Here is a 20,734-nt window from a genome sequence, read left to right as displayed (position 1 = left end):
CCCAGATGTTAGCTCCAGACTTCGGGTCCAAACCACAAAAACACAAAAAGCAAAGGAGTTTATTCCAGCATGTTGAGGCACCATCTCTCACAGGCAATAACACTTAAGAGAAATTAACAAGCTATTTTTATTTTTATTATTTTTTTGTTTGGTTTTGGGCCTCACCCAGTGACGCTCAGGAGTTACTCCTGGCTATGCGTTCAGAAACCATTCCTGGCTTGTGGACCATATGGGATGGTGAGGGATCGAGCCATGGTCTGTCCTAGGTTAGCTTGTAAAAGGCAAATGCTCTACTGCTTGTGCCACTGCTCCCAACAAGCTATTTTTATAGGGTTGTGGGGGCTTCAAGCTATGGGTAGTTCTTAGTACATGTTAGTATAGTTTAGTATAAGTTCTTATAGTTCATTTTGTATCAGCTTGGTTTCAACTGGTTGGCTAAAGCGTAGAGGAGGGACTCGAGTATCCAGTGGGTACCCACCGACTTTGGGATGCAATTAGGTACAGTTTATCACCAGCAAGTTCCCGGGTGTTGCTAGATATCTTGAACTCTTTAGGTTATCAAATTTTCCTTTAGAGGGCCCAGAGAGATAGCACAGCGGTGTTTGCCTTGCAAGCAGCCAATCTAGGACCAAAGGTGGCTGGTTCAAATCCCGGTGTCCCATATGGTCCCCCGTGCCTGCCAGGAGCTATTTCTGAGCAGAAAGCCAGGAGTAACTCCTGAGCAATGCCGGGTGTGCCCCCCCCCCCAAAAAAAATTGTCCTTTAGAAGTTCCTGGAACTGGCTGCCCTTCTTGGCCTAGCCCCTGGGGCCTAGTCCTTGTCCTTTGTAGCTTTAAGCCTGTCATGGCTCATCTGTGGTCATGTCAATAGCAAAGCAAAGTTACAGAAGTGGAACAAGCAGATAATTCTAAACCAAACTTAATTCTAAACTTATATTCTAACACCAAGTCTGCTTCCTGGCCCCTCCAGGGAACTGAAACACAGAATTGCAAGGAACGTAGCCCATTGCAGTCAACATGGCTCTGGTATGTTGTGGATTAAAACAATCACTGCAGTTCCAAACCAGTTGGGATCAAAGATGTGGAGGCCTTTGAGAAGCAGAAACTACAGTGCAAGCATGGGCTGGACCCCCAGGAAAGATGTTCGTTCCTACAGCAGAAATAAAGCTCTTGCCATGAAACCCCCAATCCCCGGCTAGCTCCTACTTACACAGAGAATTGCAGGCCAAGGCAGTTTTGGAGAATATCCACCTGCCCCAAGCCATTCAGGAATATCCTCTTCTGTACAAGACCCTGCGTTCCTCTGAGCACCGTCCTTCACTCCCCTACCCTCATGTTTTCTGAATTAACTTATCTTTTTGTTTTGTTTTGTTTTTGGGTGACACTCAGCAGCGCTCAGGGGTTACTCCTGGCTCTGTGCTCAGAAATCGCTCCTGGCAGGCTCTGGGGACCATATGGGATGCCGGGATTTGAACCACTATCCTTCTGCACGCAAGGCAAATGCCCTACCTCCAGGCTATCTCTCCAGCCCTTGAATTAATTTATCTTATTACTTTTTTTTGTTTGTTTGTTTCTGGGCCACACCTGGTGGTGCTCAGGGGTTACTCCTGGCACTGAACTCAGGAATTATTCCTGGCAAGCTCAGGAGACTATATCGGATGCTAGCAGTTGAACCCAGGTCAGTTGTGTACAAGGCAAACATCCTCTTTGCTGTATTATCACTCTCGTACCTGAATATACTTATCTTACTTCACCATTCATCTCCTTCCTAAAATTCTTTGTATTTGGTAAGTACATGTGTGTGTGTGTGTGTGTGTGTGTGTGTGTGTGTGTGTGTGCGCGCGCATGCACACACACACACCCAGAATTGCTCAGGGATCACTCCTAGTAGTGCTAATGGGGCCCAATGCAGTGCCAAGGGTTGAACCTGGAATGGCCACATGCAAATGCTTTTCCCACTGTACTATCTTCTGACCTCCTTCCTGAAATTCTTTTCTATAAAGGTAGATGAGGACCTGGTCACCTGGGCGGGGAGGTCAGGACTTAATTTCTCTCTGCAAAAAGTCACCCCTGGCTCCAGCTTAAGGCCACATCCCTCAAAAAATGATGGGAACCAGTTTCTGCTCCATGAAGATCAAGAGGACTCAGGGGCAGCGTGACAAATGCAGAGGAAGGCTGGTGGATGTGACTGTCCCCCTGGGCAGATGCTCGGGGCTGATGACAGCAGGGTTGACCTTGCTAGGTAATTTTTCCCAGTGATGAAGGAAAGGGTTTCTCTTTTGAAGCTCTCTCCCACTTTTGCTCCCCAATTTCACGTAGTCACCTGCAACAGCCACTTACAGGCTTATTTCCTAACAGTCTCTTTTCTCTTTCAGAAAATCTCATTTTTTGTTTAATAAACTGAAGGGAAAAGAGCCTTCGGTCTAAAAAGGGACCAGATGGTGTTTTGAGAGACTCAGAAAGGAGGGAGGGAGAGAGAGAGAGAGAGAGAGTGTGGGGGGGGGACTTTAAATGAGCACAGACCAAAGGAAGAGTGAGACCAAATTGGAGGAGTTGGAGAAAGGGTGAAGGTGAGAAATTCTCTGTGATAGACTGAGAGTCATGAAGGGAGAAGGTGAGACATCTTAGTGACATGACATGACAAATAAATAAATAAATAAATATTTATTTTGGTTTTTGGGTCACACACGGTGGTGGTCAGGGGTTACTCCTGACTCTGCACTCAGAATTGCTCCTGGCAGGCTCAGGGGATCATACGGGATGCCGGGATTTGAACCACCATTCGTCATGGATTGACTGGGTGCAAGGCAAACACTCTACCACTGTGCTATCTCTCTGGCCCCTAGAAGAAGCCTTTAACTGGAGGTGGAAATTTGAGGCAGGAGGTGAGTAGGGAAAGGGAGAAAAATTCAGGGAGACACTGAGAAAAATCCAGAACAATGGGGAGAGAAAATGGCATGAAGGTATGGAATCAATAGAGTTGAGAGTGAGGGGGAAAATGGAGAAAATAAATAATGACAATGAGAAAGAACAGAACAGAGAAAGAGGGGGGAGGGGGAAGGCAGTTTAGGGGCTATCAGGGTACTTGCGTCTGTATTGGGAGGTTGATTATAGGGGGTGGGCAACCCCTCAACAACTGTCCCTCTCCCCTGGAGTCAGGAGTGCCCCCTGACCCTGCCCATCCCCTGGCACCAACTGAAAATCAGATAGCAGGTATTTAGGGCGGGACTTCCTCATTCAGAACGGAGCCATGCATGCATTCTAAAAAGCTTTTTAGCTGTGGCCTGCTCTGCATGTTATTAATTTCTTTATTACAGATCTTGTTATTTTCAGAGGTCCCCAGGGACCCATTAACGAGGGGGTTTTATGGGAAAGAAGTCGGTTAAAGTGGAGGGAATCGCTGCTCCTCAGCCCTGAGTCAGTAATCCGAGTTGCACCGAGGATAATATGAGCTGTTTTAATTTCCAAAATAGCAACAGTTCAGGCTTTTAATTGCAGTTTTATGCCCTTTTTTTTTTTGCACGCCTCGGAGTGTCAAATATGTGACCGCTAATATATAACTGGCTAACCACTGACCCACACAAGGCTTCCTCATTCTTCTTCGAGAGGGAGAGGGAGGGAGTAAGGAGAGGAGGACAGGAAGGGAGGAAGAGAAAAGGGGGTGTAGAGAGGGGAAGACTGAGTGAGACCCCCCCCTCCTACCATGTTTCAGTCCTCCCTCCTCTCACTTGGAAGCCCCATGTCCCTTTCACCCATTCTGTGCTGTTTTTGAAAACATCTTAGTTTTCTTTCTTTTTTTTTTTTCCTGCTTTTTGGGCCACCCCCAGTGATGCTCAGGGGTTACTCCTGGCTATTTGCTCAGAAATCGCTCCTGGCTTGGGGGACCACATGGGACACCTGGGGATCAAACCGCGGTCTGTCCTAGGTCAGTGCATGCAAGTAAACGCCCTATTGCTTGGACCACCACTCCAGCCTTAATTTCTTTTTTCCCCCTACTGCCTGCCTCACTACCTACAAACAAGCCAGGGATGGGGCTGGAGGAATACTATAGCAAGTAGGGCACCTGACTGGCATTAGGCTGTTCCAAGTTTGAATGCTGGCACTGTATATGATTCCCTCAAGCCTGCCAGGAATGATTCCTAAATGCAGAGCCAGGAATAAGCCTTAAGTATAGCTGAGTGTGGCCCCAAAACAACAAACCTCCTCCTCAAAACAGCCTAGGATTGACTGACCAGGTAACATGATAAGGCTGGTCATATCACAGATAACATGATAAGGCTGGTCTCTATCTCAAGAACCCCATTACCCAGGCAGTGACCTTCCAATGCACCAGTGAAATGAATGGAGTGAGTGTAATGGACAAACCAGTAGAAACTCAGGTAATATTTTGAATGTACCAATTAAATGAAGGTCAAAGCAACAAACACACCAATGAAAGTGCAGATAACATTTCTGATGCCCAATGAAATCTGCTCTTGTTCTCTCCTTGACTGCCTCACCAACTGCTGCACCAAGGTGTTGCATCTTGTAAAACTTCCTCCAAGCCTCACTTGGCTCTCTCACTTCTGTGGTGCTATGTGCTTAGCTTCTTAGAGTCCACTGAAGCCAAAGCATCAGGCAAGGATGTTGCCTCTGGCCCTGAAGTTGTCTCTCTGGACACCCCTAGATGTCCCTGGATCCAGACTTCCCTGGATCCTCGTACATAGCACCAGGCCTGATCCCAGAACATATCTGTGTCCCACACTGCAAAGTGTGACTTTGCTTTTCTGCCCCTGCCCTGATTATGTCTAGCACTGGTTTCCCCATCTGAGAAGATTTTTTTTTTTTTTGTATTTTGGGGCCACCCCTGGTAGTTCTCAGGGTTTACTCCTGGTGGTATCAGGAGTGGTATCAGGTCAGCCATGTACAAGGCAAGTGCCTTATCCAGGCATCCAATCAGAGTAAGCTTATTTTTACCCCTGTAGCCTAACCCACTGCCCAAGGCTTACTCTGGGCTCTGTGCTCAAGGGTCTTTTCTGATGGGGCTTGGGGAACATATGGGGTTCCAGGGATCAAACTTGGGTCAGTCCTGTGCAAGTCAAGCACTCACACACTGTACAATCTCTCCAGCCCCATTATTTTTTGTTTTTGTTTCTTTGGGCCACACCTAGTGACTCTCAGGGGTTACTCTTGGCTCTGCACTCAGGAATTACTCTGGAAGGCCCAGGGGATCATATAGGATTCTGGAGATCAAACCCTTGTGTAAGTCCCTTTTGTGTAAGCCCTATCTTTTTGGTAGAGCCCACACCTGGTGGTGCTCAGGGCTAACTCTTGGCTCTGCACTCAACAGTGAGGGGCATATGTGGTGTTAGGGATCAAAGTTGGGTTGGCTGCAGGCAAGACTAGTGCCCTATATTGTTCTGGTCTCAGGCAGTGTGGATTTAAAGACAGAAGAGAGATCTTTACTTTCAGGAGTAAAGGGAGCATTGTGGCAGCCTGTGGTGACTGTGGGTGATGCCATTTCTAAATTATCACCTTTGGATAATGAAGTTGAGATGGGCCCAAACACAATCATGTATGTAATCAAGGTGTTTAAATAAAAAAAAATGATAGGCTCACCCCCACCATATCCAGACTTGAGCTTGGGCAGGTTTGAACTTGAACTGATTCCCCCCAATTTAAAACCACAAAACAATGTTTTAAATTAGAAAAGAAGAGAAATAAATTCTACAGTCACTTAAAAAAAAAAGAAAGAAAGAAAGAAAGAAAGAAAGAAAGAAAGAAAGAAAGAAAGAAAGAAAGAAAGAAAGAAAGAAAGAAAGAAATCATGGGACCAAACAGCAACTGCCCTAGAATACTGCAGTAGAAAAGGGTCAACGTAGTGCAGTGGGGTGGTTGCTTTCTTGCTGCATTGGAAAATTCGGAGGAAAAAGATGATGAGCTCAGGGCTTTAAAATCTCAGTGCAAAAAATGGGTTAAGATCCAGAAAGCATTGTGTCTGTCCTGAAAGCAGCCCTATCTTGTGGAGAGGCAGTTGGAGGTTCTTTAAGAACAAGAACAAAACAAACAAACAAACAAAAAACAACCTGAAAGCTATTCCTACGAAAGGCTATCCATAGTGCCAATGAAACCCAGTCTTGCCTTGGAAGGCTTCTTATTAAAGTTCTAGAACATTGTAAAAGAGATGGAATGAGGGCCCGGAGAGATAGCACAGCAGTGTTTGCCTTGCAAGCAGCCGATCCAGGACCAAAGGTGGTTGGTTCGAATCCCGGTGTCCCATATGGTCACCTGTGCCTGCCAGGAGCTATTTCTGAGCAGACAGCCAGGAGTAACCCCTGAGCACCGGCCCAAAAAACAAAAACAAAACAAAACAAAACAAAACAAAAAAAACAAAAAGAGGTGGAATGAAAAAAGCTGAGATGAAAATACTTGGGAAGATTCTGATAAAGATGTGGACACTGAAACCCCCAAATTATGCTGCTCATTTTGCCAGTAGAATTATCCCACCCCCCCCAAAAAAAAGCTAATTTGCCCATGCCTGCTCACCTCTAGTGGTCTCTCCTGAATTTATATTCATCCAGGGGAAAGGTGATATTCCTCAAGACCACCACCTCCTCACCTAGCAAGATTTAAGGAATGGGGTGCAAGTGAGACCCTTGAGGGGACAACATATATACCAAAGAATTACAAGAATCTCCAACATGTGGCAACATGAGATAAAACATAAGGTGTTGGATGATAGTAAAAGGGGTATAACGTTGCTGCATTTTATCCATGAGCTACATTTATTGATATGAACATACTACACCTAGATTCTAGATAGCTGGTGGTAGCTTGAATGAATGATTGTGTATTTAAGGGTCTCTAACAAAGCAGAACCAAGATGATGAATGAGGAAGAATTGGGAGGCTGGGGGGAGGGGGAGAGGGAATATTATTTTATTCCAGAAATTGGCCCATGCAATCTTCCCCCATCCCCACTCCTGTCACTGGTAAACTGGAGACTGGTAAACTGGAGACTGGTAAACTGGAGACTGGGAAAGCCAGTAAAGTTTTGTTACTTTATTCAAAACTGAAAGCCTGGAAATCTGGGGGACTAATGTAGAAAGTTCCCACTGGAATCTCAAATTCTGAGGATAGGCATGGTGACAGGAAAGTATGGAGGCCTCAGCTCCACCACAGAGAACTGATTTGCCCTTTCTCAGCCTTCCTGTCTGATTTGGGCCTCAAAAAATAGATTGAGTTGATGGATATGGAGAATATTGCTGAGTAAAATGAGTCAGAGGGAGAGGGATATACATACTCATATGTGGGGTATATATATGTAAATGGTACAGTATTAATATCCAGAGATAATAGAGATGAGAGTCAGGAGAGCCAGTCCATGATAGGAAGCTTGTCACAAATATCACTAATGTTAGGGCAGAGAAGAGATCACTATGACAATGATAGTTGGAAATGATCTCTTTGGATGCAGAAAGGAGATTAAACGATAGTAACAATATTGCAAACCAGTGTCTAAAAGGAACAAAAAAGAGGGAGAGAGAGTATGAGAAAGAGAGAGAGAGATAAAGAGAGAGAAGAGAGAGAAGAAAAATGTCTGCCACAGAGGCAGGCAGGGAAGAGGGCAGGTAGGAGGACAGAAGAGAAACTGGGGGCATTCGTGTTGAGAAATGTGGCCTGGTGAAGGGTGTTGGAAATTGTAGGACTGAAACTCACTCATGAACAACTTTTGCAACTGTATTTCATGGTAATTCAATGAAAGAATGTGTTTATAAAAATATTTTTAAATGGTTGATACCCACCCACATTGGGGAAAAATATCAACTTTACTCAGTTCACCAATCCAAACGCTAATCTCTTCCCAAGTCTCCTAGACACACCCAGCAAGGAGGACTTAGCTGCATCCTGGGCATCCCGAAACAGTCAAGTTGACACATGAAATTCACCACCGCTGGGTTTAACCAGGCAATCTGGGCATGTCTCTAGTACTTGGTTGACATCCTGAATAAAGCTGAGATTTTAGACCTCGATGTACACTAGAGGGAGGTACCTAAAAGCTTAGGGAAATCAAAATGCTGGAGTACATCTATTATTTCAGATAGTTCACCTAGCCCCTCTCTTTGTCCTCCAGGAGGGCCAAGGGGATATATCCCAAAAGGATTAAGACATTTAGTGGTGAGTCTGGGGAGGTGGTTCAGCCCTGGAGCACTTGCTTTGCATGGGTGAGGCCCCTGGTCTGGCACTTGCAAAGCTAGATCAAATATGGGGTGAGAGAGATAGCTACAATTCTGAGGAGCTCTGTGTCATTGGCCCTCTGCAGGTCAGGGCTAACTGTGGGAAGCAAATTCCGTTGGGATGAGGGGATCCCTGTGGCATGTAACAAGGTGGGTGTGACCAAAACTTAGAGCTCTCCTTCTCCTTGAAGAATGCCTTTGTTCTGCCAGGTGATGGTTTTTGTCCTGAGGGTTCTTATAGATGGGCTGCTTATGAATGTTTTCCTTTTTTTTTTTTTTTTTTCTTTTTTTGAGTGGTGGGGAGAATAGGAGAGTTTGGCTCACAACTGGTGATATCCAGGGCTTATCCCTGACTCCATGTTCGGGGATTCTTCCTGGAGGTTTTTGGGAAAAATGCCTCACCCACTGACTAGCTCTCTGGCTCCTATTCTATTGATTTATATAAATCCAAAGCACAAGATCTGGTGAGAGAAGTCTGAATGAGTCAGCACAAGTGAGCTGTGTTTGCTAAACCTGTGTCCTAACTCAGAAGGGTTTATGGACCCAGAACCCTTTGAATGAGGGGAGGCACTGGAAGAGGGTGGAATGTGCCAGAAACAAGTCCACTGCAGCTCTTTATTCTTAAAAAAAATTTTTGTTATGGTTTTTGGGCCACACCCAGGGTTACTCCTGGCTCTGCACTCAGAAATCACTCCTAGAAAGCTCAGGGAATCATATACAATGATGGGGATTGAACCCAGGTTGGCTGCATGCAAGGCAAACACCATACCTGCCGTGCTATCACTCTGGAACTTGTAGCTCCTTATTTTTAGTGTTCTGGAATTCTTCCTACAGGAGCTTATGGCCTTTAACCAGGGTGACTGCATGAGAACTGGACTTTGAGGGATCACTGTTCAGGGACCCAAAAATTCCATGTGTTCTGCCAGATTCTTAAGGGGATGATGGTGTTTGAGGGATTGAGGGGTTTGGGACTTGGGGCAGTCTCAGTGTAGACCTAGTGGTCCTTCAAATAGCTCTGTGGATAAGCCACATCATTAAAACACATTACTTCATGGTCAAGAGATGAATTTCTGGGGCCAGAGTGATAGCATAGCAGTAGGACATTTGCCTTGCACGTGGTCGATCTGGGACAGACCTGGATTCAATTCCCGGTATCCTGTATGGTCCCCGAGCCTGCTAGGAGCGATTTCTGAGAGCAGAGCAAGAAGTAACCCCTGAATGCCTCCCAAAAAAGATGAATTTCTATAGCACCAAACTCAATGGGTAGAGAATATGCAAGTAAATATGAGCAGGTGACTCTGAGCTCTGCTTTTTGGCCTTCTCCCTTCTATTCTATGCAAACATGAGAAACTTCCAGACAAGGAAAGGCAGAAAATTATGTGGACTAGAAAAATGCCTATGCATGGTTTCCAGAGATCTCCCAAGCATAGACATGGTACTAACACCAAGACCCCACTCAGAGTTGGTTCTCACGGACAATGCTGGCGCAGAACTCTCCCTCTCCCCAACCCCACTGCAGCTGGGTAGTTTGACTCCCCAATTATCTTGCCTAGAAGAATTTCTTGAAGGTATAGACCTGCCCAACTGGTCACAGAGAATTGGGTCAATGGAAACTAGACTTTAATTATTTTTGTTGTTGTAGTAATGGCACATATTTGTAATAGCAAATATGTTTATGGTCTTTTTTTTTTTTTTTGGTTTTTTTTTTTTTGGGTCACACCCAGCAGTGCTCAGGGGTTACTCCTGGCTGTCTGCTCAGAAATAGCTCCTGGCAGGCACGGGGGACCATATGGGACACCGGGATTCGAACCAACCACCTTTGGTCCTGAATCGGCTGCTTGCAAGGCAAACACCGCTGTGCTATCTCTCCGGGCCCATGTTTATGGTCTTGATGTGTGGTTACTGCAGTTCACCATCACCAAAGTGCCCAAGACTCTTCATCCATGTCCTTAAGTCACTTCTAGTTCACATCTTCATTTCCCTCCCTGCTCCCTATGTTTTCTTGGTCATCTCAGCTAAGTAATCCAAAACCAAGTTTGTAATTTTTTGATACTGTTTAGTCCCTTGTTTTGTAGAACACTTTTTCTAGACTTTTGGTGGGACTCATAAGGTAGCCTCTATAGATGTTGGATTTTATTTACTTATTTATTTATTTATTTTTGTTTTAGGGACACACCCAGGGTCCCTCCGAAATTTCTTCTGGCAGGCTCAGAAACCAAATGGGATGCTGGGGATTGAGCCTGGATTGCCACATGCAAGCCAAACATCCTACCTGCTGTGCTATCATTCCTGCCCCAGATGTTGGATTTCAATTCTCCAAATCTATACTGTATATTGTAAAATCTCATATTAAATTGTATTTTAAGGACTGATTTGGTGTTGTTACTGGTAGGGCTTCATAGGTACAATGTTCCAACATCACATACCACCCCCCCAACCAGAATGCCCACTTCCCTTCTCACCATTGTCTCTGTTCCTCTCCTTTACCCTGCTCCACCAAGCTCAGTTCTGTAGAGCAATTCTCAAGTTCTGTTGCTTTTGGTCATTTGTTATTCTGTACTATGCTTCTTTATATACCATCTATAAGAAAAATCATTCTGTATCTGTCTCTCTCCCTCTTACTAACTTATCATAATACCCTCCAGTTCCATTCATGTGGCATAAAATTGTATGGTATTTTTGTACCTGAGAAATATTCCATTGTGCATGTATATACACTATAGTTTCTTTAGCCAGTCATTATTGTTTAGATCATACACAGCTGTGCTTAGGGGTTACTCCTGGTTCTGTGCTAGGAATCAATCCTGGCAGGCTTAGGGGACCATATGGGATGCTGGGAATTGAATTTGGATCAGCCACCTGCAAGGCAAACTCTATACCTATTGTACTATTGCTTGGCCCCTATCTAATCATTTGTTCTTGGGAATTTGTGTTTCATATTTTGGCTATAGTAATCAGCACTGCTTAGATAGTGTTATATAGTATTATGTATGTATGTTTCCTTGTTGAATTAGGGAAGGGAATCCCAAGAAATGCTCAGGAGGCCCAGAGGCCACTCCTGGTGGTGCTCAGGGATTACTCCTGGGCTTCCCTCAGGAAGCAATCTTGGCATGGCTCAGGGAGACACAGGGGGTGCTGGGTATTTAATCCATGTTAGCTGAGTGCATAGCAAGTACCTTACCCACTGTACATTGGCTCTAGCCCTGGTGGTAATTCTTGACCTGACTGGAAGCTGGGTAGCTCCATGTGCAGCCCGAGATGCAATGCTATGCGAATCCAGGGGTTTTGGGGACCAGCAAGGGCACTCGGGTACTTGCACATGCAAGTCACACACTCCAACCCTTTGAGCTCTCTCCTCTGTCTGAACCAATCTGACTCTGATTCAATTTTTGTTTTGTTTTTGGGCCACTCCTGGAAGTGCTCAGAAATTATTCCTGACAGACTTGGGAGGCCATCTGGGATCATGGAGATCAAACCTGGCTTGGCCTCATGCAAGGCAAATGCCCTACATGTTGTGCCACTGCTCCGACCCCCTGATTCAAATCTTTAAAAGGTGAAATGTAGGATGTGATCAGTGGTTTGACAAAGTGGTCAGAGACTCTGAAGAAAGAGTGGAATGCTGGAGATGAAGAGGTCTTGGAGAAACCTTTTGGAACAAGCTTCCAATAGTCACTGCCTGCAGAAAGTTGTGTCCTGTGTCAGGGTCATCTAAGAACAATGGCAGCTGAGAAGGATCTTGCTCCTCAGAATGACAAGGTCATCAGTCTGAATGTCAGTCAGCCTCTGGCTCTTGCATCCATCAGTCTTTTTTTTTTTTTTTTTTGCCACACCCAGTGACGCTCAGGGGTTACTCCTGGCTATGCGCTCAGAAATCGCTCCTGGCTTGGGGGACCATATGGGATGCCTGGAGATCAAAACACGGTCCATCCTAGGCTAATGCGTGCAAGGCAGATAGATGCCTTACATCTTGCACCACTGCTCTGGCCCCTGACCTTTTTCTTTTTTCTTTTCTTTTTTTTTTTTTTTTTTGGATTTTGGTTTTTGGGTCACACCCGGCGGTGCTCAGGGGTTACTCCTGGCTGTCTGCTCAGAAATAGCTCCTGGCAGGCACGGGGGACCATATGGGACACCGGGATTTGAACCAACCACCTTAGGTTCTGGATCCGCTGCTTGCAAAGCAAGCACCACTGTGCTATCTCTCCGGGCCCCGACCTTTTTCTTTTTAAAAATAATTTTTTTGGGGGAAACACACCTGGCAGTTCTCAAGAGTTACTCTTCACTCTGTGCTCAGAAATGATACCTGATTGGCTCAGGGGACCGTATGAAGTGCCAGGGATTGAACCCAGATCAGCCACATGCAAGGCAAGTGCCCTCCCCGCTGTATTAGCCCTCCAACCCTAAGATCATTTTTGTGCCTTAATCTATCCCAAAGAATGTCCCTCAAGTGCTCTAAAGAACATGTCCTCGCCTGTTATTTGATGTTGATTGTCTCCAAATATGCCTATTAGTTCTAGATGGCACCACAAAATCTGCTTGTTCATCTCCTACTTTGTGCTGATCTTCTGTGTAAAAGTTCTTGCCATTATTGGGGCTGGAGAGATAGCATACAGGTAGGGCATTTTCCTTGCATGCAGAAAGACTGTGGTTCGAATCCCAGCATCCCATATGGTCCCCCGAGCCTGCCAGGGGCGATTTCTGAGCGTAGAGCCAGGAGGAACCCCTGAGACTGCTGGGTGTGATTCAAAAACGAAGAAGAAGAAGAAGAAGAAGAAGGAGGAGGAGGAGGAGGAGGAGGAGGAGGAGGAGGAGGAGGAGGAAGAAGAAGAAGAAGAAGAAGAAGAAGAAGAAGAAGAAGAAGAAGAAGAAGAAGAAGAAGAAGAAGAAAAGTTCTTGCTATTAAAAATGGGCACCAAAACCCCCAACTATGATTTTTTTGTTTCTCTCTTCAACACTGTCAACTTTTGCTTCCTGTGCTTTTAAGATGATGTTATAAGGCTCATCTACATTTATAATTGTTGCAGCTCCTTGAGAGATTCTTTCTTTTGATTATCATAAAAGGCCCTTGACTCTAGGAGCAGTTTTAATTTTTAAGTCTTATTGGTTAGAAAAAGCCACTTCAGTATCCAGTTCATACTGGAGTTGATACTGCATTGATACTGTCTTTGACATTGGCTTGTGCATTTATCTTTACAAATGATCTTCATTTCTTTCTGTGGGTTGTGATTACTGTTTACCAATTGTTGGCAGGTCTTTACCCACCCTTTTCCTTACAATATATTTGTGTGTTTGTCTCCTGTACACAAGCATAAAGTTAGATTTTGATTTTTTTAAATTCCATTTTATTCATCTCTGGCTTTCAATTAGAATTTTCCATTTTTTAAAAAAAATTTAATATAATTATTGACAAATAACATTTAAGTTTCGGGGGGAGTGAGACCCGGTGATGCGTAGGGGTTACTTGTAGCTCTGCACTCAGAAATTACTCCTGGCAGGCTCAAAGGACTCTATGAGATGCTGTGGATTGAACCTGGGTTAGCTGCATGCGAGGCAGATACCCTATCCACTGTGCTATTGTTCAGAACCACCCATTGCTACTTCGTATTTCTTATAAATTTTTTGTTCCTCTGTTAATATTTTCTTTTTTTTTTTTTTTTTTTTTTTTTGGTTTTTGGGTCACACCCGGCAGTGCTCAGGGGTTATTCCTGGCTCCAGGCTCAGAAATTGCTCCTGGCAGGTACGGGGGACCATATGGGGCGCCGGGATTCGAACCAATGACCTCCTGCATGAAAGGCAAACGCCTTACCTCCATGCTATCTCTCCGGCCCCCTGTTAATATTTTCTTCTCTATGTGCTCAGGGATCATACCTGGTGGCCTCGGGGATCAAATGGAATTCCAGGGAATAAACCTAGGTCATCTTTGTGCTAAATAAGCACCTTATCCTCTGTGCTATTGCTCCAGCCCACCATTATTATTTTTTCTGCTTCCTCTTTTCCCTCTTTTTTTTTGGGGGGGGGATCCATACCCAGTGGCACTCAGGGGTTATTTCTGGCTCTGTGCTCAGAAATCGCTCTTGGTAGGCACGGGGGGGGGTGCGGGGACCATATGGGATACTGGGGATCAACTCAGGTCTGTCCTAAGTTGTCCGTGTACAAGGTAAATGCTCTACTGCTGTGCTATCACTCCAGCCTCATTTCCCTCTTTTTATCCCTTGCTGGCTGTTGTGATGAGGCCAGATGAGGCCTTGGTGCTCACCAACACTTTTTTGTATGTGTGTGGTTTTTGGGTCACACCCGGCAGTGCTCAGAGGTTCCTCCTGGCTCCACGCTCAGAAATCACTCCTGGCAGGCTTGGGGTCCCATATGGGATGCCAGGATTCAAACCACCGTCCTCCTGCATGTGAGGCAAACGCCCTACGTCCATGATATCTCTCCAGCCCCAATTGCACACTTTAGTTGTGGTGCTCACAGACCTCATTCACAGTGCTCCATGGGCATCACACATTTTCAATATGGTGCTCACACACCCTAAGAGTATACCAGAGAGTATACCTTGTTGTGTTGCCAGGGATCCCAGTGGGAATGCTTCTGGGAGTACACTCAGCAATGGGCAGTGCCAGGGAATCAAACTCAAAGCGCCATGCTAACAAGGCAGCTTCTGTACCACTGAGCCACAGCTCATGGCCCCCATTTTTATCTTCTTGTCATTTATTGTATTTATTTGAGTGATTTTTCTTCGGGGTTACTCTAGAGAGTCCAATTAACATGGTAAATAGGATAATTTAGTGTACATTAATACCAATATAATTATCATATCATTCAAAGACGTTCCCTATGTTGATCGCATCCCCTTATCTCAGCTCTTACTGCCATTCAAATTATTTATTCACTGAGTAGCCATAAGCATAAATACATAATTATTGCCTTTTTCAGTTCTTTTAAGTCATTAGGAAAAAAAGAGAGTTACAAGCCAGGAAAAAAACTATGTTGATACTGTCTTTGACATTGGCTTGTGCATTTATCTTTACAAATGATCTTCATTTCTTTCTGTGGGTTGTGATTACTGTTTAGTGTTCTTGTAAACAGCTTGAAGAACTCCATTTAGTAGATTTCTAGGTGAATCTGCTAGCAATATATCTCAGTTTTTATTTATGTGGAAATGTCTTTGTTTCTCCCTGGTTTTTCTTGGGGATGCAGTTGGGCCATACCTGGCGGTTCTCAAGGCTTACTTCTGGCTCTATGCTCAGTGTTCCTCCTAATAGGGTCCGGGGGAATCATGCAATGCAGGGAGCTGAACTGGAGTCTGTATGCCAGGTAAGTGTCCTACCCACTCTATTATCTCTCTGGCCAGTGTCCCTTTATTTTAACATTTCCATTAGTTGAGTTAGTTAGTTGTATTTTTACAGCAGAAACACCCTAGTTTATCAGCTCTGAGTTGTCATTCATTGTAAGAAACACTATTATTGTGCATGACTAGAAGGAAAAGAAGAATGATGTCTGGGGAAAATAGCAAAATAAGGGTTTCTGAGAATTCCTTCCTTCATAAGAAGTCACAAAAACTCTAGCACAAATAAACAGAAACTAACTTTACCACAACTCTGAAAATTAACCAAAGATGTGCAGTGATCTAAGGAGCATTAAAAAAAAAAAAAAAAGAAAGAAAAGAAAGAAAAAAATCTGAATCTCCTTGAGAATAGCAAGTACTGTGGGATTTTTACTTTCCCTAGTTCTATCGTCTCTTCTCTGCTTCTGTAGTAGCCTTTTTGCAGCAAAGGGCAAAAGAGCAAAAGAGCAAAAGGCAGCAGCCTGACTGCCATTGTCGGACAGAATGGGCTGATGTCCCTTCGAAGCTCTGGTCCCAGAGAATCCAACTTGTTTGCCCTACTTAAGTGGCTCAATAGCCCATAGCATTTGCAAGGCCTGATTTACTCAATCACTCATAGCAAAGGGCCTTTCCCTGGGGCATGTCTCAAAAAAAAAAAAAAAAAAGTAACATCAATTATCAAACACCAGGTGTCCGAGGTGGTTGGGACAAGCACAAACTGGCCAAAAGCTTAAAAGGAAAGAAAATCTGGGGAATGAGATAACCACTATGCACTTTAAAGAGATCTGAGCCATTTCAGGGAATACCTCGCAGGCTCCACAACTCTGAAGGGTTGTGCGCCTGCCTAGGGCTATGCATATGGTCAGGTAAGATGTAAGGCAGACGTGTGCTCTGACCTCTGACTGACCTTGAAGCTCTGAGTAAGGAGGGCATCTTGGTTAAGACAAGCTCCTAGACATATATGCTTGCATATACATGCATAAAATCTCTCCCTCAAATTCTTGTATACTTATTGGTTCTAGACACTGGAAAATTTTTTTATCCAGTTATCAGCTGATATCCAAGCTAACCAAGAGGAGGTCTTAGTGTTCCTCCACAATAAAGAGTTGTTAAGAATTGACAGAATTTGTTAAGAAATTTCACTGAGGGGCTAGCGTAAGATAGTACAGCAGGTAAGACACTTGCCTCGCTTGCAGCCGACCCCTGGCACCCTTTATGGTCCCCTGAGCATGTTTAGGAGTGATTCCTGAGTGTAGAGCTAGAAGTAATCCCTTAGCACAGCCAGCTATGGCACCAAAAGAAAAAAAAAAAAAGGCAAAATAGAAACAAGAAACCACTAAACAAATAGCAAAGGACCATAACAACAAAGGCAAGGGAGGCAGGATCTAATTTAGTTTCCACATTTGTTTTCAGAAATGTCCCATTACAATCACAACAACAAACATGAGCTATGCAGATATATAATGATATGTGGCCCATGAACAGAACAATGCAGTCAGCAAAATTATGTTTGTGGATGTATAGGCATTGGGTTCTTGAGAGAAGGAATTTAAATAAATTATTTTAGTATATTGAAAAAATTCAAAGAAGCCACATTTAAAACACTAAATGGAAGTATATAGAGATGATTACATCAGAGAGGTAGTACAAGGATTAAGCTGATTGCCTTGCATGTGAAAAAAAAAACTCCAAATACAGAGTATCCCTCAAGTACCCCTAAGTATACCCCCAAATGCCCACTAAAATACACTATCAAAATTATAAAAAAGAGCCAAATAGAAACTGTGGAGTTGAAATGTAAAGGTATTTCAGTAAAAAAAAAAAATTCACCCAAGAATAGAGACACAGTAGCAGGTTTGAATAAGTGAAAGGAAAAATCAATGAACTTGGAGATAGGGCAACTGAGTTGATGGCCCCTGAGAAATAGAAAGCAAAAAGGTCTGGCTTTTTTGAGACATCATCAAGAAAATGAACAGAGGAAAAATGAGGTGAGGTGAAAGAAAAGGATAGAAAGATTATTTTTAAATAACCCCAGAATTCTCTAGTTACATGAAAAACATTAATCTATTAACTTTAAGGAACTCAAAGTAGAATCAATTTAAAGATACATGATTGTGGGTGTACCTATTTGAGACCCTGAGACCCACCCATTTCTGGGAGGGGTCTTGGGAACCGGATAGTAGGTGTAACCTTACCTGCGAGACCCTCCCATTCCTGGGAGGGGTCTTGGAAATGTTAGATAAGGCTTGAACCAAGGGAATTCGGCCCTTTTGGCTCCTTGCCCTTTTTGCGCTGCTGTGCGCTCTGGCTTCTGGGTTTCTGTGTTCTGGTCTTTGACCAGCATGAAGCCCAAAGGGAAGATGGCTAACAGGAAATAAGATGCAGGGCTAGCAAAATATTGCTGTGCTTAAAAGGTTATGAATAGGCCACACACACACGTGGTGGCTAGGGCTTGAATAAAGTTGTTGCTTCCTGACGCCTGACTGTGAGTGAGTGATTTCACCTGGGCCTGGGACTCGCCGACTGCATGGAGGTTGCAAAGCCACGTGGACTGGAATGGCACGGAGAGAAATCCACCGCCATCCAGCCCCATCGTTAATTATTTAATGCAACACATGATAAAAAAAAAAAAAAGAGGGGCCGGGAAGGTGGCGCTAGAGATAAGGTGTCTGCCTTGTAAGCGCTAGCCAAGGAACGGACCACGGTTTGATCCCCCGGCGTCCCATATGGTCCCCCCAAGCCAGGGGCAATTTCTGAGCACTTAGCCAGGAGTAACCCCTGAGCGTCAAACGGGTGTGGCCCAAAAACCAAAAAAAAAAAAAAAAAAAAAGAACAGTAATCTTGAAAGCATGAAAAGTGAAGTAACTTACCATATTAAGAAAAGATATGGGGCCTCCCAATTCTTATCACAGGCTGTGTTCTTTACACTGACTGTATAGAAAGAGGAGGTACAGTAAATGCACCCCATATACACCTCCAGGACCTTTGCCTGGTCTGTATTGTGAATTGGGGGACAAAACAAATAGGAGTTGAATTGGAAGCACATGGATAGTTGCTATTTATTGAGCATGTGGCCAAATACATTCTACAAACTTTTTCTTGATGCTCTTGTTCATAACAAACAAAAAATGTAAGATAAAAAAAAAAAAAAGAAAAGATATGGGGCCGGAGAGATAGCATGGAGGTAGGGTGTTTGCCTTGCATGCAGAAGGACGGTGGTTTGAATCCTGGCATTCCATATGGTCCCCTGAGCCTGTCAGGAGCGACTTCTGAGCGCAAAGCCAGGAGTAACTCCTGAGAGCTGCTGGGTGTGACCCCCCCCCAAAAAAAAAAGAAAGAAAGAAAGGAAAAAAACTAAATGATAGTCTAGTGCCTAGTGAGTAGTGTGCTTCCCTTGCAGATGGTTGACCTGGATTTAATTCCCAGAACCCCATATTGTCTCTCCTAGCCTGCCAGGAGTAATCCCTGAGTTCAGAACCCATGATCAATCCCTAAACTCTACCAGGTGAAGCCCCAAAACAAAGAAATAAAAAAGAAAGTGAAGGCTAAGAGTCTGGGATGAGGCTCCGAGATAGAGCACATGCTAAGCATGTCAAGACTTGGATTCAATCCCTGGCACCCCAAAATAAATAAAAGTTGACTCTTTTCTTTTTTTTACATAAATTAACCCATTTATTATAAGCCAACAATGTTTCTGAATGGAGATCTACTGGTCTTTCAATTCCTTCAGTCTTCTGATGGCAGATTTAACTGTGACAGCAGAAGTGGCATTGTAGGTCCAAGCACCACCTGTCACAGTTTTCATACAGGAGCCACAGTGTCAAATGCCCACAGCCCGTCTCTTCATCTTGGTCTTGCCGCAGAAGGAGCATGTGTACTTGGCATGGCTGGCTGATCTCGATCTTCTTCACCATCTTCCGGAGGGAAGCGCCTTAATGCATCCCATATTTACCCACGATCCCCACCTTCTTCGTGCGCTTAGCCATCTTCCCTCAAACCACCGCAGGACGCAGAGCTGACTCTTGATCAAAACTGTAGAAGTCAGAAGGTAATGAGGTGGCAGAAATAATGAAAGAAAAAGAAGACATAGAAGAATTCTGTATTCAGCACAATTATAATTCAAAAGTGGAGAAGAGTGCTGGCTTGCCTTGTATGAGGCCAATATAGGGTCAAATATTGGTGCCATGTATAGTCCTCTGAGCACCAGAGGAATGTTTCCTGAGCACAGAGTCAAGATTAAGCTCGGAGCACCACTGCATGTGGCCTAAATAACTTACACACACACACACACACACACACACACACACACACACACACACACACACACACACACACAATGTGAGGAAGAAACTAAGACATTTCTGCATAAATAAAACAAGATATTCATTGTTAGCAGATTTGTCCATAAGATATACTAAATGGGGGCCAGAGAGATAGCATGGAGGTAAGGCATTCACCTTGCATGCAGAAAGATGGTGGTTCGAATCCCGGCATCCCATATGGTCCCCCATGCCTTCCAGGGGCGATTTCTGAGTGCAGAGCCAGGAGTAACCCCTGAGCACTGCTGGGTGTGATACAAAAATACAAAAAAAAAAATATATATATATATATATATACTAAATGAAGTTCTTAGTAAAATAATACCATTAATGCGAAATAAAATAAACTTTAGGGTAAAACAATATTAGGAAAAGCGGGTGAGAAAATAAGTGGTAGAAAGATTAACTTCCTAACAAAATGTAACACCAAATATTTTTAGCCTAACACATTAAAAACTGACAAATTCCGATTAATATTGAGAGATTTTTAGCAAATCTCAAGTCGAATAAGAAAATGGAAGTAAGAATAAAGAAAATATAAACAACTAGGCACAAAATTAATAAGCTTCATTTATGGGTGCTGTATAATTCTGAATAAAGCAAACCAAGAATACCTATTCTCATCATATAGATGTTTAAATATAGGCTAATTCTAGCAGATAAAAGAAGATTCAGAAAATGACAGAGAAGGGCTAGAGCACAGGAGATAAGGCATTTGCCTTGTATGCTGCTGACCTGGATTCTGTCCCTGGCATCCTATAGTCTCCCAAGCTTTCTAGAAGTGATTTTTGAGTGCAAAACCAGGAGTAACCCCCGAGTGTCCCCTAGGAGTGGCTCCAAAACCTAAATAATTAGATAAATACATTTTAAAAAAGAAAAT

General features: G+C 43.9%; 1 non-coding gene and 1 pseudogene across 1 annotated transcript; one reads left to right on the top strand and one right to left on the bottom strand.

The window, feature by feature from the left end:
- The first annotated feature begins 18,425 nt into the window (after positions 1-18,425).
- On the top strand, positions 18,426-18,554 carry LOC126010144 (small nucleolar RNA SNORA51). The gene has a single exon (XR_007496278.1). It is a non-coding gene; the product is annotated as a small nucleolar RNA SNORA51 (small nucleolar RNA).
- Positions 18,555-19,178: 624 nt separating this feature from the next.
- On the bottom strand, positions 19,179-19,532 carry LOC126009677 (60S ribosomal protein L37a-like; annotated as a pseudogene).
- Between the last annotated feature and the right edge of the window lie 1,202 nt (positions 19,533-20,734).

Source organism: Suncus etruscus, chromosome 5 (genome assembly GCF_024139225.1).
Source record: "Suncus etruscus isolate mSunEtr1 chromosome 5, mSunEtr1.pri.cur, whole genome shotgun sequence".
NCBI lineage: Eukaryota > Metazoa > Chordata > Mammalia > Eulipotyphla > Soricidae > Suncus > Suncus etruscus.
The sequence above is the reverse complement of the archived record's forward strand: the minus strand, read 5'-3'. Positions and strand labels throughout refer to the sequence as shown.